This window comes from Balaenoptera ricei, chromosome 11 (assembly GCF_028023285.1).
Source record: "Balaenoptera ricei isolate mBalRic1 chromosome 11, mBalRic1.hap2, whole genome shotgun sequence".
NCBI lineage: Eukaryota > Metazoa > Chordata > Mammalia > Artiodactyla > Balaenopteridae > Balaenoptera > Balaenoptera ricei.
Window position 1 is genome coordinate 68,011,200 of NC_082649.1, and position 24,610 is coordinate 68,035,809.

At 40.7% G+C, this 24,610-nt stretch overlaps 1 protein-coding gene across 2 annotated transcripts in view; it reads right to left on the minus strand.

The window, feature by feature from the left end:
• The window catches only part of RHOA (ras homolog family member A), a 52,276-nt gene that overhangs the window by 13,543 nt on the left and 14,123 nt on the right, over positions 1-24,610 (minus strand). The gene's annotated exons all lie outside the window — the stretch shown is intronic.

A 24,610-nucleotide genomic window follows, 5' to 3' on the forward strand; every position in this document is an offset into this window, starting at 1 on the left:
TACTTTAAGATGGAACAATATTCCATTGTATCAATATGTATATACCACATCTTATTTATTCATTCATCTGCTGACACTTGGGTTGCTTCCACCTTTTGGTTATTGTGAATAATATATTTATCACAATATCCTGTGGATAGTATATTCACAAATATATCCATCACCAGGAACCAAAGAAAAAAGATAAATTGGACTTCATAAAAATTTTTTAAACTTTTGTGGTTAAAGAGATAGCATCAATAAAATGAGAAGACAACCCACAGAATAGGAGCAATGTTTGCAAATAACATATCTGATAAGGGACTTGTATCTAGAATACATAAAAAACTCTTACAACTGAACAACAAAAAAAGCAGCTTATTAGGTTGGTAGTCTGGCTCTCAGGGTCTCTCGTTGCAGTCAAGGTTGATTTGGACCCAGAATATATAAAGAACTCCTACAACTCAATAATAACTAGACAAACAATCCAATTTAAAAATGGGCAAAGGGGACTTTCCTGGTGGCACACTGGTTACGAATCTGCCTGCCAATACAAGGGACACGGGTTCAAGCCCTGGTCCAGGAAGATCCCACGTGCCTCAGAGCAACTAAGCCCGTATGTCACAACTACTGAAGCCCGCGTTCTCTTCGGAACAAGAGAAGCCACTGCAATGAGAAGCCCACGCACCACAATGAAGAGCAGCTTGATGCAACTAGAGAAAGCCTGCACGCAGCAACAAAGACCCAATGCAGAAATAAATAAATTAATTAATTTTAAAAAATGAGCAAAGGATCCGACTAGATCTATGACCCAGCAATTCTACTCCAAGAGAAATGGAAACATGTGTCCACACAAAAACTTTACATGAATGTTCACAGCAGCATTATTCATCATCATCAAAAAGTAGAAACAAACCAAATGTCTAACAACTGATGAATGGATAAAATGTGGTTTATCTACACAATGGAATATTATTCAGCAATAAAGTGTGTGTGGGGGGAATACTAATACATGCTACAACATGGATGAACCTTGAAAACATTACAATTTGTGAAAGAAGCTAGCTACAAAGAACCACGTATTGTGTAATTCCATTTATATGAAATGTCCAGAATGGGCAAATGCAGAGATAGAAAGTACACTGGTGATTGCCAGGGGAAGGGAGTTGGAGGAGGGAGGAATAGGGAATGACTACCAAGGGAATAGAGGAGTTTCTTTATAGGGTGATGAAATTTTTCCAAAATCATTCTCAGATGATTGCACAACTCCATGAATATTCTATATACAACTGAACTGTACACTTTAAATGGGTGAATTGTAAGGTATGTGGATATTTAATAAAGCTGTTAATAAAAAAGAAAAGAAAAGAAAAGCAAAGCATGAAGACTCCCTCCATTTGGCACAGACTAGTGGTCAACCCCAATTCCCACCATTACCTCTCAGAACAGCACTCCAATTTTTAGTTGTGTACTTTGTTGCCCAGCTAAAAGACTACATTTCTTAGCTTCCCTTATATTAGGTATGGCCATGTACAAAGTTCTAGACCCTGAAATGTAATCAGTATTTTGTGGGACTTCCAGGAAGTCTTCCTTAAAGTTGAAGTCTCATGCCCTTCTCACCCCCTTCCTCCTTCCTGCTGCTTAAATCTGGAGTCAGGGCTGTTTAGAAAAAGTCATCCTAGAATATGAAGATGAGTGCCACACCCTGGAGTTGGAGGAATAAAGGGTAGAAGGAGCCTAGGTCCCAGATATCTTGAGAGCCACCATCTCAGCCCAACTGCCTACTTCCACACTTCTTTTATGTGAAGGAAAAATAACTGTCTTGTTTAAGGTAGTATTTTTCAGGTCCCCATTACCTATAGTCAAACTAATCCTCAACAATACATACTCACTGACAAAATCATGTTGTCTGAAGGGAATGTTTCTCAAACTGGAGTGGGTGAGACAATCCATTGGGGTACATGAAGGAAGCATTAGAAACTAAATTTTTTAGTCTAGAAAACATAAGAAATTTAGCTTTAAAATTAAATACACACACACACACACACACAAATTAAATACACATAAACTCATAAGCATAAGGTTCCATAATGGGAAGGGCTGACGTTGCCATCATTTGTGAGTTCTCAGAACATCTGCAGTATACTGCAGTCAGTATGTGCCTGGCTAAGAATATACACAGATATTATGAAATTTTAACCAACCCACAATATTATCTAGTAATTTTTAAAGACTTTTTATTTTCTGCAAAAAAGCAAATTGAGGATTATGGATAATACTAATAATGAAAGCACAATAATTAGCATATACATAAAGGGAAAATGTGCTCAATACAATTCTTTAAACAACAGGACCACGCAATCAGACAGTACTGTATAGAGACCAGCCCTTTAAGTTATAGTTCAGCACTCTGGCCATCCATTCAGCTTCTGTATCCCTCCCTCAATTTTTGCTTTGGATTCCTAATAAATATGGGACCCACTTCAAGGCCCTATACTTGGTTCACTTGTGTTTTGTCTTCCAACCAGACTGCAAGTCACCTCAGAGCAAATGACGTATCTTAAATTTCTTTGCAGCCCTATGTGGTTCAGTACCTTAGTGGACATGTAGTAGGTATTAAGTAAATCCAAAAACAAAACAAAAAAAATTTTTTTAATGAGAAAGGAGAGATAGATTACCTCATTTTCAGTCTCCTATGAAATAATCCAGGGCATAGACACTAATGAATTTACCTCTTTAAAAGTCCTTCCTCTATGTTCAGTCTGACTGCTAACATCTTGAAAGGATTCACAAACCATTTTCTACTTTTTCTCATGCTCTCAAATTCATGCCAAGACTTTATATACTTTACCCATCTCCTCAGGCCTAACTTGGTACTGGTTTATGCCCAAAGTCAAGGAACCAGGACCTTCCAGGATGCAAACAAAATGCATCAGGAACTTCCCTGGTTCAAAAAAAGGCTGCTATCTTTGAATAGCATCCTTCCTAGAAAGCACTCAATTCTCAAGAAATAATTCCTCTAAATCTAATGTGGTTAAGGACACACACAATGAAAATGCCAGGGAGCAACCAAAAAGGCTCTTGAAAATTTTCCCTGGGGAACATTTTGCCCAGGAAAAGTACAAAACCATTCAGCTTCTACTGATGACAAAGACAGAAATCACAAGTGATTATGGGACAAAATGAAAATGAAAGCCTACAATTACAAGGTAATTTCTGGGATGCTAGGAGTCTGGCAATACAACCAGAGTTGTTGACGAGATGTGAAAAGTACAAACATCAGAAAATGAAACTCGTTAACTTTTCCTGAAATGACCCAGGAATTTTTTCTTTCACTCTAGTATCTTTCCTTTCCACTTTGTTATAATCCAGTATCTTTTAAAGTACATGGCTTGCCAGCTTGAGAAAGGAAATCACACTGAGCTCTCTGCAGTCTATCTGCCAGATGTATCATTTTCTATTTCTAGACTCTGAATTGTTTCAGATATAATTCTTAAGAGCTTTGAGTAGAGGTTTATTTTTCCAGTAACAGTCAGTTATATCTATTTAAGTTACCTGTAATAGTATGCAAGTGACTGTATATTTCTTTTAAAAGTTCTTTATTATTATCCTCAGTCCAAAACCTTCAGCATAAGTTACTGTGCTACCCTCACTCAAGTCGAAAGGAGCTCTCTCATGGTGCTAAAAGGGCACAGAAAGTACCCACTCCGAGTTTATGTTCTCTGCATCACAAAACCAGCCTTTCCTCAAATCTCAAAAAACAACGTGTTCTGGCTGTGAACCAAATATCAGCAAATTACATTAAGCAGTTACTGTTAACAAAAAAAAAACAAGACAATCAAGACTGCAATATATTTCCCATCCATATGTAAATAGAAATGTGTGCCCAAGAAAAGCAACTGAGAGGCTACATGCAGTGTCCCATGTAATCCCACACTTGGTACTCAACAGTCACAAGGGCAGATAGCTCAGTGACTCTCAGGAGCCCACACCATAGCCCTCCAGTGCAGCACCCCTTTACAGGAGGTATGTGGAATCTCTGCCATCTCTTACAGGGTCTGGCATTATGAGAGGCACTCAGTGAAGAGCAGTTACTACTACTAGGGTCTCTCTCCTGCCCAGGCCTAACCTTAGGTCCTCTAGCACCTTTCAATTCATACACTATTGCCACCTGTGGTATCCCACATCCCTTTCATCTCTCCTGTCTACTGGCTCCTTCTTTCAGTCTACAATAAAGTGCAGGGTGCCCTATTCTAAAACAAGAAATCTCCACATCCGTGCTTTCCTCTACTAACCTTCCTCTCTCTGGTCTGTTTCAAAGAAAAGGTACAAATTCCTGCTTGCTTCATACCCACTCACTTGCTTAAATTCTTCCAATCTGCATTCTGCCCAAATTTCTACTGAAACTTCCTCAAAAGTCACTAATGACCTACCTTCACAAAATCCAGTCCTCATTCTCCTTGATATTTTTTTACCACCTTACCTTCCTATCCTTGGACCTCCTTGACAAAATATGCTGACGTGCTGATCTCTTAAGTCTTCCATCTCCCTAGCTACAGCCTCCACACCTAACGACTCCCTTCAAGATTGTTTTTTTCCCTCACTCTCCTAGTACTCTACCTATCTCTGGGAGTTTCAGTTCTTCAAATATTACTTTTATGCACATGATTCTCAAATCTCTATCTCTGACCCAGTCCCTGTTCTCAAACTCCTGACACACCTGAACTCTGTGCTCTGCTTGCATATCAAATTCAACGTCTCCAAGACATCATCCCAACTTCTGTCAAGTCTCTTCCCAGTTCCCCCAATCTTGGTGACAAAAACAAAATTACACTCCTAACACACTCAACTCACTGTAGAAACCCTGAGGTTAAAAGACTCTTTTACTTCCTTTGTTCTTCACAGTATGACTACTGTCAAGTTCTGGAGAATTCTACCCCTTCACGGGTCTCACTTCCACCACTAACACTTCCCCTTGCATTCCTACATTGTTTTCAGTTCAAGTCCTCAGTACTCCCTACCTGGAAAAAAGCAAAAATCCAACTGGTTTCCTCACTTCCCTTCTATCCTGCCTGTTGCAGCCAAATCGTCCATTCCTATGCCTGGGCTTCAGCCCATCAGTCTTTGCTCAAAGGCCTTTAGAAGGTCAATGCCAAAATCAGGTCAAGACACATCAGCCTTAACCTCTACGACCCTCTGAAATTCTAACAGCAACCTATTTTATCTTCACAACTTCTCTCCATTCCTTATACACCTGGTTCTGTTAACTGGCCTTGTAAAATTCCTCGACCTCAGCTCAAAGCAATGCCTCCTTTGAAAAATGTTTTCCTTTCCCCAGAAAAGAACAACTCACCTGTCCATCTCAACTACCACCTTCTGTTTCAAAGCCTATTTCTGGTCCTACGGCTTCCACTCCCAAAAATGAGATGCTGCCTAAAAGTGGGGCTTTGGACTGCTCTTGGTTCTTATACGTATCAGTTCAACCACTTTTACCAGGCATTCTACTCTATGTGAGAGATGTGGCAGTTTATTTCTCTGTGCTTGACTCATATCCATTCCTGGGGTTTAAGTTCCTCCAGGACAGGGACTATGCTTCTGGCTTGGCCTATCCCTTGGAACTGTACTCCCAGCTGCATTAATGTGGCAAGGATACACTGAATGGGATCCATGTACAGAGGAATAAAAGTCTAAAGAAGGGGTATGTTTCCCCAAAATACTGATGAAAAACCTACAGTCTCAGAAAACTGAAATTCCACTCAAACTACCACAGGTCAAGCACTAAAATACTGAAAAAGACTTAGTGTGTAATACTAACTGGACCTGGACATGTGCTGTACTCAGTAGAGAATTTCAATGACATTCCTTTGAAAAACAGACTACCAAAGTATATCAACTGAAGCTACTTCTGCCTGACTTACCACAGATGTTTTTAGAGTCTCAACATTGCAGCTTCCCCTCTGGTCTGATATACCATATATAATGTTTGCTATCTGCCTTTCAAAAGCCCCCAATTTTAAGTACATACTTCCTACCATCACTGTATTGCAATTGGATCCTTCCTATCTGAAAACATCCCTGTAAAATGCTGTTAGAAAGCCAGGTAGCACCACAGCAAAGATACATGCTCTTAGTGACTACTCTTCACAGGCGGACAGTGTGCCAAGTATACTGGGCCCAGCCCTGCCCCCTGATTTTCAAGGCCAAGAAAATTCCCAGGATGGGAACAATGGCATTATCAGCGGCTGCTACAACCTCTCAAAATCAATCACAACGATGACAAATTAAGGTGCCCTTAGATGTGGATGGAACCTACCTTGCCCCTGTTGCTTTGCTTTTGGGGTTTTTTGGTCGCGCCGCACAGCTTGCGGGATCTTAGTTCCCCGACCAGGGATCGAACCTGGGGCCCTGGCAGTGAGAGCGCTGAGTCCTAACCACTGGACTGCCAGGGAACTCCCCTGTTGCTTTGCTCTGATGTCAGTTACTATTCTATAGGCAACATGAAAGCCCCACAGTCTTCCTGGTATAGTCTCATTCACAAAGTTACTGATGACCACACCAAAAACGTCAGAAAGACCTTCTAACTCTGTGTCCAGAATGCTTTAAGCTATAGCAATAGGGTGAACTCAGCAAGGCCACATGGGTGGCTGTCTGTGGCTGGCATTCAATGATCTAGTGGTTAAAGCATAAAATACAATAAAGAATTACTAATTGTTATTTAAAGGTTTCTATTAGAAAGCAGGAACTTTTGTTTTATTTGTTCAAAGACTCGAAACTTATCAAAGGTTGGAGCTCAGTACAGGACTGGCCCTGCTGCTAAGCAGCAGTGCTGGGAGTGAATGGCAAGAGGTCACCCTTCTGGAAAACACCACCTTCCTTCCATAAGAGGAAATAAGGGCTGCCTGGACATAAACATCCTCCCTGAACAGCACTGAGGACAGAAGGCAAGAACATCTTTTTTGTGATGTGCAAATCCTGGATGACATAGTCATAAGTACTTGGAGCAATGCCCCTTTCAAGGGTGATTCTTCTGCTGGCATTGATGATGAAGCACTTTCCGAGGCATATACCTCACCGGCCCCATCAGAGGCTTGGGTTTTTGGAGGACAACCACTGATACACTTCACTGCCACATCTGATAGTGATGCCTACTGCTAATCACAGGCTACTTGTGGCTCTCAACTCCATTTCTGCCTAACCCTATTACCTGACATACAACTCCTTCAAAAAACACACTATGCTAATCATTCTTCTGGTTCTCTCTTTAATGATACAAATGGTGTCATAACTTTCAAAATATGCTATACTATAACAGATCTTAAACTGCGTGGACCTTGATCAGCCACCATGACAACTTACACTGGTATATCACAATGTACCTGTTACACATTTGATAGGAAATGATTTGATCCTGAACTTCTCCAAAGGCAGGTTTAATTATCATTCATTTTACTAATGAGAAAAGAAGCTTAGAGTTACTATATTTTACTGAGTATAAGGCCAGTATGTTATTAAAATACATTTTCAAACTGAAAAACTGTTCTAGCATGTAAGGTACACAGTTCTAAAACTTCCATTATTTAGAGGGGATGCTGAAATGTAACTTGTGCAATTGGGAAGACAACAAAGGATTTACTCATTGCCAAAGAGCCCTACAAATCAACCAAACTCCATTAGCCTAAATTTCTGCCAGTAAACAGATAAAATAGGCCAGGTCTACTAAGCAAACATGTCATGGAAGCCCTGTGCCCACTGACACACAATGAAAGGCATGTGATGTCCAACTGGTCAGGGGGCAAGGGGATGGGGGAACATGACACATATGAAAAGACGTTATTCTACAGTGTGTTATATGTATATTATACAGCGGATGTATACACACATATAGAATCTTTCTTAAAAAATATTTCAATTGAAGTATAATTCACAGGACTTCCCTGGTGGCCCAGTGGTTAAAATCCACCTGCCAATGCAGGGGACACAGGTTCGAGCCCTGGTCCTGAAGATCCCACATGCTGTGGAGCAACTAAGCCCGTGTGCCACAACTACTGAGCCTGCGCTCTAGAGCCCGCGAGCCACAACTACTGAGCCCGCGAGCCACAGCTACTGAAGCCCACGTGCCTAGAGCCTGTGCTCTGCAACAAGAGAAGCTACCACAATGAGAAGCCCATGTATGGAAACGAAGAGTAGCCCCCGCTTGCAGCAACTAGAGAAAGCCCACGCACAGCAACGAAGACCCAACGCAGCCAAAAAATTTTTTAATAAATAAATTAATTAAAAAAAGAATCTGCCTTCCAATGTAGGGGATGTGGGTTTGAGCCCTGGTTGGGGAACTAAGATCCCACATGCTGCAGGGCAACTAAGCCTGCGTGCTCTAGAGCCCACACACCACAACGGAAGATCCCACATGCCACAACTAAAGACCTGATGCAGCCAAATAAATAAATATTAAAAAAAAAAAAAAGAAATATAATTCACATACGATACAATTTATCCATTTAAAGTATACAATTCTGGGGATCTCAGTACATAATGATTATAGTTAATGATACTGTATCATATACTTGAAAGTTGCTAAGGAAGTAAATCTTAAATGTTCTCACCACAAAAAAAAGAAATGGTAATTATGTGACGTGATGCAGGTGTTAGCTAATGCTTTGGTGGTAATCACTTTGCGATATAAGTGTATCTAACACTTTGTACATACTTGCACAATACTATATGTCAATTATATCTCAATAAAGCTGGGAAAAGAGGTATACAATTCAATGGTTTTTGGCATACTGCATTATTTTTAGAAGTTGTGATACTATATAACAAAATTTGCCATTTTAACCATTTTTGTGTATAACTGTGATATTATGATATATATTTATAACAAGAAATATATATATATATTTCTTATTTGGTCTTCATCCCAGCTCCTGGCACACAGCTCCTAAAACCTTAGTAATTTCCTAAGCGATATGAGCAATGGAGAGTTATTTGTTATAATATTTGGTCTTTTGGCCTCAAATAGCTCCAGTGTAATCAGGGTGAAGAGTGTCTTGTTATTCATAACAAGCTCTTTTCAACCATACCTGAGTTTAAGTTAATGAGGTGACTTTTGGAAAATCCCCAAGGATGGGGACTGGTTGCCAGGGGAACCAACCATGTGATTAGAGGGTTGGAACTTTCAGTCTACCCCCCACCCCCAAACAGGAAAGAGGGGCTGGAGGTTGAATTAATCACCATTGGCTGGTGATTTAATCAATCATACCTGCATAATGAAGCCCCTCCCAAACCCAAAAGGGTTCAGACAGCTTCCAGGTTTGTGTTGTGAGAGTGACACACCCGAAGAGGGTAGGGAAGCTCTGTGCCCCTTCCCACATACCTTGCCCTATGCATCTGGTTGTTTCTTTTATAAGAAACCGGTAATCTAGTAAGTTAAATATTTTCCTGAGTTCTGTGAGTCACTCTAGCAAATTAACTGAACTCCAGGAGGGGGCTGTGGGAACCTGGGGATTATAAAGTAATAAAAGCAGAGCTCTTTGGGTCTTAAATGACAGATTCACAAAATTAAAAGTTGACTTGATTCAGATATAAAATTTGAAACTTTATTTAACCCGAACTCTGCTTGCTTTGATAACTAAGCCAAATTTCTTTCAAATGAAATTACTCACCTAACAAAATTCTGTTACTGTATCTTTAACCTCAAAACATTAGGGACCCAAGTCTAACTAAGGAGCTTCACCTCCATGTGTCTTACAGAGTGATTTACATTGCTCTAAAGAGGTGAGACCTATACTTGGCCCAGGTTAAGGTCTCTGGAAGAATCTACTTATAAAGAGAAAACATGCAACTTAAACCATCTCCATCTACACAAGCCAAGAGCTATTGAAGGGTACTGGGAGACTAATTTGGCAACAATCATTTAATATTATTAGTAGCCTTTAAGCAGAAAAAAGGCTTTCTTGAAATTCATTTCAGGACACAATCTATATGAGTTCTCCCAAAATAAAGTAGCATAAGGTCTTACTGCAAAGGACATCTAGCCCAGGATCTAGCATTCCAACTTTTTTTCTAAAAAATTCCTTAGGCAGTCATCAAAGTACCAGCAAGATAATCAGCTTACTCAAGCCACAAGCTAGAATTTTTCAAGCTCCCAATGAGAGCCCAGATATGGTAGCAGCAGATCTGAAGTGATGCCCAGTACTATCTCTGGCAGATGCATTCTGCTCAAGCCTTCGCAGTAAGTCAAAGAACTCTGATCTCAACACAGGCAAAGCAGTTCTGAGATATGGAGAGCTTTAGTTTGTGGCTCACGTTCCTATCTAGTCTCAAAGTTATGTTCTCCCAACCCTGTCTGTCCCAGTATTATTAATGGTGGAGGCTGTGTTCCAAAATGATTATTTCCAGCCACTATGGGCTGATCTGTAAGCTTTTGAGTGCAGCCCCCAATTCTTATACTGTTCTGCTAAAACTTTATTTAACCTAGGTTTACCCAGACAATTTAGGCTATTCCAGAGTTCTTTTGCCTTACCAAATCATCTATGTAAGGACATTTCCTTATGATGACACAAATGGAGTAATGCTGAATCCTGAATATAAAACACTGCCTTATTCTTTTTTTTTTTTTTAATAAATTTATTTATTTATTTATATTTATTTTTGGCTGTGTTGGGTCTTTGTCTCTGCGCGAGGGCTCTCTCCAGTTGCGGCGAGCGGGGGCCACTCCTCATCACAGTGCGCGGGCCTCTCACTGTCGTGGCCCCTCCCGTTGCCGAGCACAGGCTCCAGACGCGCAGGCTCAGTAGTCGTGGCTCACGGGCTCAGCTGCTCCGCGGCACGTGGGATCCTCCCAGACCAGGGCTCGAACCCGTGTCTCCTGCATTGGCAGGCAGATTCTCAACCACTGCGCCACCAGGGAAGCCCCACTGCCTTATTCTTAATTCTAAAAATGTTATTTTCTAATAATGAAGTGAGAACCCATTTGCAAAAGGGAAAAGGCATTTTCTTAGATGGAATGAAAGCAAACAACAAGCTAGCACCTATTCTGGCTTTTCTAAAAGTGCACCTTCTTCCCCAAATCAATTCTTCTAATACAAATTTCAATCCCTTGAGTCATGCTCTCAGGTAGGTGTGAGGAAAACCAATAGAGTACAGTAATAATATAAAAAGTGTAAATGATAGGCTCAACTGTTTCAGCTACATTTGCATTTTATAAGAGCCTGTAAAACCCAAATAAACACCTAGTAGATGATTACTTCATGAGAGATGAACCTTCCTTGATTATTCCTCAATCACTCTCAACTTACACTGGATATGTAAAAAAAAAAAAGGTGGGGGAGGTTTTACAAAAAAAGAGAACAAAGACTAAATCTCAAAAGTCTTAAGATGTCAGAGGGAAGCAATAAAGAAAACCATGATACAAAGCACAAGGAAAGAAGTGTTAAAAAGAACTGATTAATACCCCAGGAGTTAATCTTTTGGGGTAAACAAAAAAAAAAAAAAAAAAATTTTTTTAAAGGTATTTCACGAAGTGAGCACATCCATGTAACTACCACCAAGATCAAGAAACAACACCATCAGCATCCCAGAAGGTCCCATGTCTCCTTCCTCCTAAGTCATTCCTGGACTAGTCTGATTTCTTTCACTGTGGATTGGTTTTGCCTGGGTTTAAATTTCTTTGCTGATCTTGAACTTTGTTTGGGGCTACTTTATTTTAACAATCTTTCAGAGATTCACCCAGCTTGCTTCAAATAGCACTTGGTTTACTTTCATAGCTGTGTCGTATTCTGTTCTTGACTGATTATTTGGGCCTTTTAGGAATACTGTTATGACAAATCTTGCACGTGTTTGGTATACTTATTTACTAAACAATTTTGTGGGTTTATACCTAAGAGAATGTTTTGCTTTAGTACATACTACTAAACAGTTTTGCAAGGTAGTTATATACTCCCACAAGCAGTAAATGCTTCCCATTCAACGATACTTTTTAAATTTTAGCCAAGTTGGTGGCTGTGTAGTGATATCTCATTATGGCTTTAATTTGCATGTCTCTGTTGACTAGTGGTGTTGAACACCTTTTCCTGTGTTTACTGGCCATTTTGGAAAGCTGCTTTTGTGAAAAAGGATTACTTTGAACTAAGAAATTCAACCCTACTGGGGAAATAAGATACCTATGAAACATACTAAGATGTAGATTGAGATTCTTTTAACAGAAGCCAAAAGAGTAACAGAGTAGGTTAGACTATCAATCACTGAGAAGCAGATAAACAGATTTCAGAGAAATTGTAAGACTCACTGAAAATTATTCTGGGGTACCTGGTAGGTGGTGGGTGCTTCATTTTACCCCTATAGTGCATACACTGATTAAGAGGTTTTCAAAGTTTAACATGCATCAGAATCACCTGGAGAGAGGGCTTGTTTAAGCCCAGATTAATGGACCCACCCCCAGAGGTTCTGATTCAGTAGTTCTGTGGTGGGGGCTGAGAATCTGCATTTCTATCAAGTTCTCATGTGATGCTAATACCACTAACCTAGGGACCACTTTGAGAACCACTGAAGTGTCCTAGATAGTCACCTTAATAGGACTATTTCGTTAACTGAAAACTAAAGACTAAAGGATTAAAAATACAGGGAATTAAGTCAATTATTAGTGCCTTACAATATTTGCTTTTGGTTCAGTGAGTTATTTTTAATTTCCAATCCAATTTAATCTAGTAAGACTCTAGAATGTTGTACACTAAACTCTAGGTGTTAAACAGCTCCAGAAAGCCTTCAGGAAGCTATTCAGACAAATGTGAGTCAACATCATGGTTACACAAACATGAGGAAATCACCAGACTGCTGTGTGAAATGGAGAGAACTGAATGTTAATGCCTCATTGTAGTTTACCTACCCAAGTGCAGGAAGCAGCCACTCTTAACAGTTGAAAAGTGTCTGAAGGACAGACCACTCCCACACTGTGCAACCAGGTAAGCAAGACAGGCAGCAGTGCAAATAGGCAGCAGTCACCAGAGGGAATCGTTAAGACTTGTAAAAAGAAGTGTGAAAAGAGCTGGCCACCACTTATAAGTCTTACTGTAGCAGAGCTTCCTGAAACTCAGAAAGCTACTACCCTTGCTTGACAGATAATCATCTGTCCCCCTCCATGAGAGTAAACAGACTTAAGACACACTAGAACCAAATTGATGACTTCACAGCAACTCAAACATACTCGACAAATTTGGCAGCTCTCTTCCCCTGGTATGCAAATGACATTCTGAAAAGAATGTGTACAAAAAAATCATAAAAGAATAGAAAGCTAAGGAAAACGTGAAATATAATTTTTACAACCACAGGACTTTTGATCAAATATATGGAAAACTCGTTAAGGAGAAATAATTCAGAGTAATCAATCACCATAAGTTACATATTAACTGAATCCATCCTTCCTTCCCTTCCTTTCTTTCTTTCTAAAATATCTATCTGGAAAAAAAAGAAGAAAGAAAAAAAAATCTATCTGGCTGCGCCGGTGTGTTTGCGGCATGAGGGATCTTCATTGTGGCATGCAGGATCTTTTTAGTTGCGGCATGCGGGATCTAGTTCTCTGACCAGGGTTTGAACCCGGGCCCCCTGCATTGGGAGTGCAGAGTCTTAACCACTGGACCACCAGGAAAGACCCTTAACTGAATGTTTCACAATGTCACCAAGATTTGCTTGGATAGGCAAAACAGAAAAGGACACTAAAACCTGCAGGATTGCTTCTTGATGTTTGCGGTGGAGAGAAGGGTGAGAGTAGAGTGTTTAGGGATATGGACTCTGGAACAAATTGTTTATTAGTTCAGGGCCTTGTTCTGCCCCTTACTAGTTAGCTGCGTGACCTTGGACAAGTTAGCCTTTCTGTGCTTCAATTTCTTTATCTGTAAAATGAGAATACTAGGCGATCCCATAGGGCAGTTATGAGAATTAGACATGTTCATATAAAGGAAAGTCTATAACGGCATTATTCAAGTGTTTGCTATTTCTGGCAATTTCCCTTTTATTTTCTACAAAGTGGTGGGAGACAAGGCTTCTTCACCTTTAAATGCCTAAGGTTCTAGGTACAAGTAAGGAGAAAAAGTAAGTTGGGGAGGGGTGGTTGCAAAAAAAGATGATCTAAATAAATGGAAAGACATCTGTGTTCATGGATCGGAAGATTTAACATTGTAAAGGTGGCAATACTCCTCAAATTGATCTATATATTCAATGCATTCCTTACCAAAATCCTAGCTAGCTTCTTTGCCAGAAATTAAGAAGCTGCTCCTAAAATTCACATGGAAATCCAAGGGACCCAGAATAGCCAAAACAATCTTGGAAAAGAAAAATTAAGTTGGAGGACTTCCTAATTTCAAAACTCACTACAAAGCTAGTAGTAAACCAAAAAGCAATGTGGTACTAGTATAAACACAGACATATAGACAAATGGAGTAGGACAGAGAACAGAAATAAACCTTCACATGTATGGTCAACTGATTTTTGACAAGGGGCCAAGACCATTCTATGAGGAAATGACAGTCTTTCCAATAAACAGTGCTGGGGAAACTGGATATTCACATGCAAAAGTTCAGACTCCGACCTTATACACTAAACAAAGTTAACTCAAAATAGATACAAGAGGAAAACTATAAAAACCTTAAAATACTGGGGAAAAATCTTCCTGTCATTGGGTTTAGCAATGACTTCTTGGATATGCCACCACAAGCAAAGTCAATGAAAGAAAACTTAAATTGAACCTCATCAAAATTAAAAAGTTTTGTGTCTCAAAGGGCACCATCAAGAAAGTGAAAAGACAACCCACTTTTGAGGAGAAAAGATTTGCAAATCACCTGATACGGGATTAATATCCAGAATATATAGAGAACTCCTAAAACTCAACAGCAAAAAAAGTAACAACCCAATTCAAAACTGGGCAACGGAAAATATACAAACAGCCAATACGCACATGAAAAAGATAGTCAACATCATAAATTATGATGGAAATGCAAATCAAAATCACAATTAAATACCACCTCACACCTATTCGGATGGCTAAGATTAAAAAAAACAAACAAAAAAAACTCAGAAAACAGCAAGTGTTGACAGGAATGTAAAATGGTACAGCCACTATGGAAAACAGTATAGAGGCTCCTCAAAAAATTAAAAATAGAATTACCATATAACCCAGCATTCCACTTCTGGGCATATACTCCAAAGCAGCAGTCCCCAACCTTTTTGGCATGAGGAAGTTTTGTGGAAGACAATTTATTTATATTTATTTATTTTGGGCTGCGTTGGGTCTTTGTTGCTGCGTGTGGGCTTTCCTTAGTTGTGGCGAGTAGGGGCTGCTCTTCGTTGCGGTGCGCGGGCTTCTCATTGCGGTGGCTTCTCTTGTTGCAGAGCACGGGCTCTAGGCACGCGGGCTTCAGTAGTTGTGGCACATGGGCTCAGTAGTTGTGGCTCACGGGCTCTAGAGTGCAGGCTCAGTAGTTGTGGTGCATGGGCTTAGTTGCTCCGTGGCATGTGGGATCTTCCCGGACCAGGGATCGAACCCATGTCCCCTGCATTGGCAGGTGGATTCTTAACCACTTCGCCACCAGGGAAGTCCCGGCTCTCTTTGTTAATCACAGATCTGATGGTGCTGTTCCATTGGTTTTCTCTTGTTTACAGAATAGAATACAGGTTGCTAACTTAGAAAGCTAACTTAAGGCAGGGACAGTTTTATTCATTTTTATACCACCAATGCCAAGCATGTAGTGCCAGACACCAGTAGGCTCTCCACATGTGTTTGCTGAATGAACGAACGAAAGCCACTGTGTAATTTACCACTGGCTGCTACATACAGAAGTAAAAATTTGACTTCAATCCACCTTTGAAAGGAAGCACTTGTGAAGCTCTCCTCAACACGCTTAAGATGTCACTCACACCTAAATTATGCATAAGCAGGAAGGAAGCCAAAGACTTCAACAATAGTTATCAATTGGAATATAAAAATAATGAAAAAATATATTCAGGGAAGCAGAGTCATTGCTTGAAGCATGAACACAAGAGACAGGATGTCTGGGTTGTTTTTACTCCCAAAGCTGGTACTGTTACAGTTTCAATGCCCAACATGGTAGCCACAAATCACATGTGACTAATTTTTTAATATTTTAATTAATTCAAATTCAAAAATTCACTTCTTTGATCACACTAGCCACATTTCAAATGCTCAACAGCCACATATGACCATTGTATTGGATAGGCAGATACAGAACATGTCCACCATCACAGAAAGTCTACCAGACAGGACTATATTCTAAACAATTCTCCCACGGCTATTTGGTAGACACAGGATTCTTATTCAATGTCCTGGTTTTTTGCATGCTACAAGGATCTGCCAAAGAAGACATATCCATAATTTCACAGTATAGATTTTTCTGGAAAACATTACAGCAAATATCAGGTCATTTAAAGATAAATTCTAGAAGGCACTCTCATCCATTACCCAGTCAGTCACTCTTACACCCTTTAGTACCTACACTCTTAATACTTAAGTACAATGGTGATCACCACCTTGCCAGGTCCAGTGGCCTTGTCTCAATTCTTCTCTCCCTTACCCCTGATCAGTCTAACCCAAACCAACAGTTTTCTATGGGCCATTCTCTGTTCTAGGTGCTAGAGAGCAGCCTTATATGAAAGACACCTATTGTTTTCTGTACAGAAAACAAAGCAATGTAATTAAGTGCTGTAAGAGAAGCTTATGCTCTCTGGTTTGAATGGAGAGAAAAGCAAGCAATTCTGCCAGAGGGCTTCACAGAAGATAACATCTGACCTGGACCTGGAAGAATGAGGATTAGTCGAGGAGTTGAAAAGAGTGGTGGTGGCTCAGGAATACTTTCTAACATGAGGGAACAGCTTTAGCAAATGACCTTAAAAACAAGAATTCAGAGAGGAGACAATGAAGCTGGAAAGATGAGTGATAGTTAGGCTGGAGGATCTAGAATGTCATGCATAGCAACCTGTATTCTATTCTGTAAACAAGAGAAAACCAATGGAACAGCACCATCAGATCTGTGATTAACAAAGAGAGCCGGGACTTCCCTGGTGGCGAAGTGGTTAAGAATCCACCTGCCAATGCAGGGGACATGGGTTCGATCCCTGGTCCGGGAAGATCCCACATGCCACGGAGCAACTAAGCCCATGCACCACAACTACTGAGCCTGCACTCTAGAGCCCGTGAGCCACAACTACTGAGCCCATGTGCCACAACTACTGAAGCCCGCGTGCCTAGAGCCCGTGCTCTGCAACAAGAGAAGCCACCGCAATGAGAAGCCCGCGCACCGCAACGAAGAGCAGCCCCTACTCGCCACAACTAAGGAAAGCCCACACGCAGCAACAAAGACCCAACGCAGCCCAAAATAAATAAATATAAATAAATTTAAAAAAAAACCAAAACAAAAAACAAAGAGAGCCTTGGCAGCAGCATGAGAGATGGCTGGGAGGTGAACCGGACAGAAATGAGAAGACCATGGTGAGAGTGCCCACGAAGAGAGAGAAGCCTAATGAGAGGGTGAGATGGAATGAGCACAATCTAAGAAGCTTTTTTCTAACCCTACACACATTTCCTCCAAATCAGGTGAAAAAGGCTAGTGCTGAGACTAAGTTCTTATTACAGGTAAAAAAAAGGATAGCCCTCAAGTGTGTGGAATACAGAGAGCTTGTGATCTATCCACAGAGACCGCTAGTAACATGAAAGAGGTGGACATGAGGGAGCCAGAAATTTTTGAGCAGAATAGTCAGAAAGCTATGACGAGAATTAGCCCCAAGAGAAAGAGCATTTCAAGGAAAGGGTCCATATTATACGACTAGCAAAAAGGGCATAGACATAACAATCAGAAGGTCTCTAGCAGCACAGGGGAAAAAAACCTTTCAGTTGGCCACAGGGGAGGATTACACTGCAGTGGATGGAGATGAGGGCATGAGGAAGGTGGGATATAATGTTCTTTCAAGAAGTTAGAAAATACATGTTACGGGCTTCCCTGGTGGCGCAGTGGTTGAGAATCTGCCTGCCAATGCAGGGGACACGGGTTCGAGCCCTGGTCTGGGAAGATCCCACATGCCGCGGAGCGACTAGGCCCGTGAGCCACAATTGCTGAGCCTGCGCGTCTGGAGCCTGTGCTGCGCAACAAGAGAGGCCGCGATAGTCAGAGGCCCGCGCACCGCGATGAAGGGTGGCCCCCGCTTGCCGCAACTAGAGAAAGCCCTCGCACAGAAACGAAGACCCAACACTGCCATAAATAAATAAAATTAAAAAAAAAAAAAAAAGAAAAAAAGAAAATACATGTTACAATATGGATAAACCTTGAAAATTTTATGCTAAGTAAAAGAAGCCAGTCACTAAAGACCAAATATTACATGGTTCCATTTATATGAAATGTCCAGAACAGGCAAATCTACAGAGATGTGGTTGCCTAAGGCTGGGGGGTAGTGGTGGGAGAGACTGGAGGATGACAGCTGGAGAATACAGGACTTTCTTTTCAGGGTGATGAAAGTGTTCTAAAAAAAAATTTTTTTTTTTTTTTTTGGCTGCACTGCGTCTTCATTGCATCGCGTGGGCCTCTCTAGTTGTGGCACGCAGGCTCTAGAGCGCATGGGCTCAGTAGTTGTGGCACGCAGGCTTAGTTGCGGTATGTGGGATCTTATTTCCCTGACCAGGGATGAATCCAGGCCCCGTGCATTGGGAGCGTGCAATCTTAACCAATGGACCACCAGGGAAGTCCCTGAAAGTGTTCTAAAGTTGACTGCACAAATGAGTGACTATACTAAAACGGAGTGAATTATACACTTTTTAAAAAATATTTATTTATTTATTTGGCTGCGCCGGGTCTTAGTTGTGGAACTCGGGATCTTCGTTGCAGTATGCAGGATCTTTCGCTGCAGTGCGTGGGCTTCTCTCTAGTTGTGGTGCACGGGCTTAGTTGTCCCACAGCATGTGGGATCTTAGTTCCCCAACAAGGGATCGAACCCACGTCCCCTGCATTGGAAAGCAGATTCTTAACCACTGGACCACCACGGAAGTCCCAAGTTATACACTTTTAATGAGTGGACTGTATGGTATGTGAATTATATCTCAATAAAACTGTTACCAGAAAGTTTTTTTTAATTAAAAAAAAGTCTGGAAAGTGTGGCAGAGACTCCTCACTGCCTGCCTCAGATCAATCATTCCCCTTCCTGGTCAAATGGCTGCCAATAATAAAGACTACATCCCCCACCTCTGTGACAGCTAGGTGGGGTATTAAGGTCTAGCCAATGGACTGAATGTAGAATTGATGCAAGGGTGGGGAAAACTGCTAGAGTAGAGTTCTGAGGAGATTAGAGGGGACTAGCATCTAGCACACAAGTGGAGGGGCTAACCCTGGATATGAACTATGGACTCCCAAAGGACCACTCCATGATAATAGAGGAGGAAGCAGACCGTAACAGCCAAATGTAGGTGAGTAAGCAAATGTAGTGGTGGACTCTTCTAATGGCTTCCATTTTCTCAGTTAATTAAGAAGAGAGATCATCAGTTGACAGGGAAGCTGGGGAAGGGAAACAGAAGGTTTGATCGAAGGAGGTACTTCCATATTGTCCTAAAAATAGAATAAATAGACTAAGGAATCTTAGTGAGACTGCTGGACAGTGCTTAACTTAGGAAAGAGCCACCTTTCAGGTTAGGGGTCATGAGTTCCAAGTGAGACCAATCAGCATACTTTTTTCCTTCTCCAGACAATCAGTTACAGGGTAGAATAAGTAAAAAGTTGGATTTAACCAGGGCCGACCTTTTGCCAGATAAGATGAAGTGAGAAAAGAGTTAAGAATATATAAAAGGGGGTGATTACAGTGATGAACTATGAACACTGAGGAGGAAAGTGGGAACTGAAGAAGATTGAGGGGCAGTAAAAGGGTAATAAGATCAATGGATTATAAGCGCCAGCGTGACTGAAGAATTTCAGTGTCTGAGTATTAAAGGGATTAAGTCATAAAAAGAGCACGCTATTAATGTAGGGAGCAACTTCTCTGAAGGGCTATTGACAACGTTAGAAGTTAAACTGCATATATTGGGAATTCCCTGGCAGTCCAGTGGTTAGGACTCTGTGCTTCCACTGCAGGGGGCACAGGTTCGATCCCTGGTCAAGGAACTAAGATCCTGCATGCCTCGGGGCGCGGCATACATACATACATACATACATACATAAATGCGTACATCGTTTGAACCATCAATTCTACTTACAAGCATTTATCCTATAAATATATTCACATGGATGTAAATATTTATGTTCAAGAATACTCACTTCAGCAATAGTTTTATTATTATAGTAACAAACGATTAGAAACAACCTAGGTGTCCCTTTTGAGGACTGGTTAAGTATCCATACAATGGCACATTATGCAACCATTAAAAGAAAAAAGATCTGTGTTAATGAATGATCTCCAAGATAGATTAAATTTAAAAAAATAAGGTGCTGGTACTTCCCTGGTCGTCCAGTGGTTAAGAATCCACCTTCCAATGCAGAGAACGCAGGTTCGATCCCTGGTTGGGGAACTAAGATCCCACATGCCGCAGGGCAACTAAGCCTGCATGCTACAACTAGAGAGAAGCCCGCGCACCTCAACGAAAGATCCCGCAGTGCCTCAACTAAGACCAAAAATAAATAAATTAAAAGAAAAAAAAATAATAAGGTGCTGAGTATTTACACTCTCATACCATTGTGTAACGGTGGAATGCACAGATATATAGAACAGGGCCTGGCAGAGGTACACAATTAACATTCACTGAAGAACAATGAACACTGGTATATACAGACTCTCTCAAAAAATTCACAAGAAACTCTTAACAATGGTTGCTTCTAGGAGCCACATATCCTTTTGCATTCTCTCAATCTATAAGATGTACGTACTATGTTTTTGAAAATGATTAATAAATTTTATTTATTTACTTATTTTTGGCTGTGTTGGATCTTCGTTGCTGTGCGCAGGCTTTCTCTAGTTGCGGGGAGCGGCAGTGCACGGGCTTCTCATTGTGGTGGCTTCTCTTGTTGCGGAGCTCAGGCTCTAGGCGTGGGCTTCAGTAGTTGTGGCACGCAGGCTCAGTAGCTGTGGCGCACGGGCTTAGTTGCTCCGTGGCATGTAGGATCTTCCCGGACCAGGGATCGAACCCGTGTCCCCTGCATTGGCAGGCGGATTCTTAACCACTGCACCACCAGGGAAGTCCCTTAATATGACTGACTTGGAAAGGTCTACATAGTATATATTAAGCAAAAAAAAAAAGGGAAGAAACAAAGCAGTACATATGCAAGACTCCATCCTGGACTCTGATCTCCTGTTTATTGAATCTGACAGATGCATATTGCCCCCTCTCCCACATAACTTCCCTAGGCTAACCAACACTGTCCACCCTCTCTTCCCTATAAGGAGGTAAAACAAGATTATCTGTGTTCAAGCAGTTTAACACTGCAAAGGGCTGATTCACACCACTCATAACACTCCCCTTTATCTCCTTTTAGGCCAAGAGTTACGCCCTCCCCAGAGACGACTCCCTGGCTACCCCAGCACAAATTCTTCTTTATCCCTGAACTCTTATAGCTGTTTCCCAAATGACTGTATAAGCTTGCCATCACTTGGTACTCTGCACTGGTAGAGAGAAGGCTCTTGAAATCAGGTGCTAGGGTTCAAAGCAGCTGTGAATCTTTGGATAAGTTACTCAACTCCTCTGTGCTTCTACTTCCTCATCTGTACCAGTGGGGAAAATAATGGTTCCTACTCTCACTGGATAGTGGTAATTATTGAGTTAACACAAGAAGGCACTTAGAATAAACAATACCTAGCACATAACAGCTAATGTTTTACTGCTGGATACTACTGTCTGTAAGCTCCAGTAAAAAAGACTATACAGCAGTCCCCTGAATCTACAGGTTCTGCATCTACAGATCAAAAATATTCGGAAAAAAAAATTCCAGAAAGTTCCAAAAAGCAAAACTTGAATTTGTCACATGCCTACAACTATTTACATATAATTTACATTGAGTTTACAACTACAGCTTACCCTTGAACAACACAGGTTTGAACTCCACAAACCCACTTATACCCAGTTCTTCAATAAGTACTATAGAGCTTCCCTGGTGGCACAGTGGTTAAGAATCTGCCTGCCAATCCAGGGGACTTGGGTTCGAGCCCCGGTCCGGGAAGATCCCACATGCCGCAGGGTAACTAAGCCCGTGCACCACAACTACTAAGCCTGCGCTCTAGAGCCCGTGAGCCACAACTACTATAGCCCGTGCGCCTAGAGCCCGTGCTCCGCAACAAGAGAAGCCCGCGCACCGCAATGAAGAGTAGCCCTCGCTCGCCGCAACTAGAGAAAGCCTGCGCACAGCAACGAAGACCCAACGCAGCCAAAAATAAATTTTAAAAAAAAGTATCCTCTAATAAATAAATAAATAAATAAACACTATACTATACTATCACACAATCCTGGTTGGCGGAATCCAACTGAATATGGGACTTGAGTATCCAGATTTTGGTATCCAGGACAGGTCCTGAAACTAATCCCTGTGTAAACCAAGGGACGACAGTATTTATATTGTATTAGGCATTATAAGTAATCTAGAGATGACTTAAAGTATATGGAAGGATGTGCACAAGTTATACGCAAATACTACACCATTTTATATAAGGGATGTAAGCAGCTACAGGTTTTGGTATCTGTGAGGATCCTGGAGCCAATCCCCTGAGGGATAACTATCTTCATTTCTATACTCCCTACAATGCCTAGCAAGGTCAAAGGTATCACTGAACATAAGTATGTGTTTGCCAATTGAATTAATGATAAGAAACCTAGCTTTCCTAAGTTAATGCATAAAAACGTGTTGGTATAAGAAAGAGTTAATTTTCTAACTTTTGAAAGGAAACTTTCAAAAGCTCAAGTTACTAAAAATAGACATTAGCCTTCAAATTTACTTCCTCTTAGTTACTTCCCTTCTTTTCTGAATTGGCCTTCAGTCTCATTCTTCAAGTAGGAAGGTATTTCTTTTCAAACAAGACTTACAACTAACAAACCATTGTATATAAAACTCCCTAGCCCCAACATTCATGTATGAAACAACATCGAAAGGGGAGAAAAAAAAAAAGACTAAATGTCTACCTTGTCACCTTAGATATGGCAAAAAGCCTTGAGGAAAAGACCAGTACTCTGGGAATATTTTAGAGGGCAGCAGTTTTCAACCATGATGAAGAGATTCATTACAGGGGATCAAAAACAATTTGTTAATAATAGCTAAAGTACTGAAGATTGTAAGCAATTTATTTTTTCCATAAATTAGAACAGATTCAAAGTTACCCGAATACAGTGGTATTTTTTCCTAAAATGAAAACTTCCCCAATCCAGTAAATACGTTTTAAGGCCAAGAGTTTTTAAGGCCTATAAGCATTCCTTTCTTGCATTCTATTAAGTCTTCCAAAGCAGAAGAGAAAAGGCCTGGAAATTGTGCAACACCACTGTTAACTTGTGAATAATCCTGATTATTCACTGTAGTTGGAGGAAGGTGTAATCACACGCACTCTAACCCCTGCACCATACAGATTCAGGAAGGGGACAGCTGACACAAGCTCTCAGAGTTCCAGGTGATTCTTATCCACCAACCCTCCCAACCCAAAACACTACCACCAACCTTACTTGACCAAATGTTACTTTTGGGTTTCAAAATCTGAGTCCCATCCTGAGTGTGTTTCATGAGCATACAGCATCTACTATATGGACTACCCCATAAAATCAGAAATATTCATTACATGGATAGGTCCCACATAGACTAGCCAAAGAAAAGATTCTATGAGATATTAATTTCAGTTATAGGTAGCAACAGAGTAGAAAGAAGGCAGTTTACAGTAGCAGTAAAGGAGCTATTGATACATTACCTGAAAGTTATCTTACTAGCTTTGTGCCCCTTTACCGTTTCCTTATCTGTCAGGGCTGGCATGAAGATTAAATAAGATATTACACAAAAAGAGCTTACCTATTCTGAAAATAGGTCAATGTTCAATAAATGTGTCATCATTATTTAGGTCTTATTTTGTACAAATGGCAACTCCTTCCTTCAAATTCCAACTGTCCAGAATTGAAGACCAGTTTATAATATGGCCTGACCTGAAAGGAATGTTTTTCCTAAAATGAAACTTTTACCAGTCCAGCAAATAATTATTTTTCCAAAGTGCATATGCCATCCATACCTCTTTCCACCCTCTTCTTTCCCATTAAAGAAAAAGACTTAGCTTTTCTCTCACTGCCTAGAAGTACAGGCCCACAATTCTTCATTCAAAAGCCTTGGGGTCAGATGTTTCTAAATTCAGAATTTTTCAGATTTAGAAAGGTAATATGGTGCAAATGCCAAATATTCTGTAACACACCCAATGGGTTAATAGTTCTTCAGTAAAATAAGTAAATATTCACACTAAGTAGGATAAAGACTACACAACTTCTCATCAGTTCAGGTTCTGCCATCAAATGAGTCTGTGGTTTTTAGAACTTTCTGAATGGCAATTATGAAATCCTTAGTCCAATGTCAATCTGTTTTAAACACACAATCATATTCCTCTCAATACTTTCTAAGCACCTTTTGTAATGCCCTCAAGTCTTATT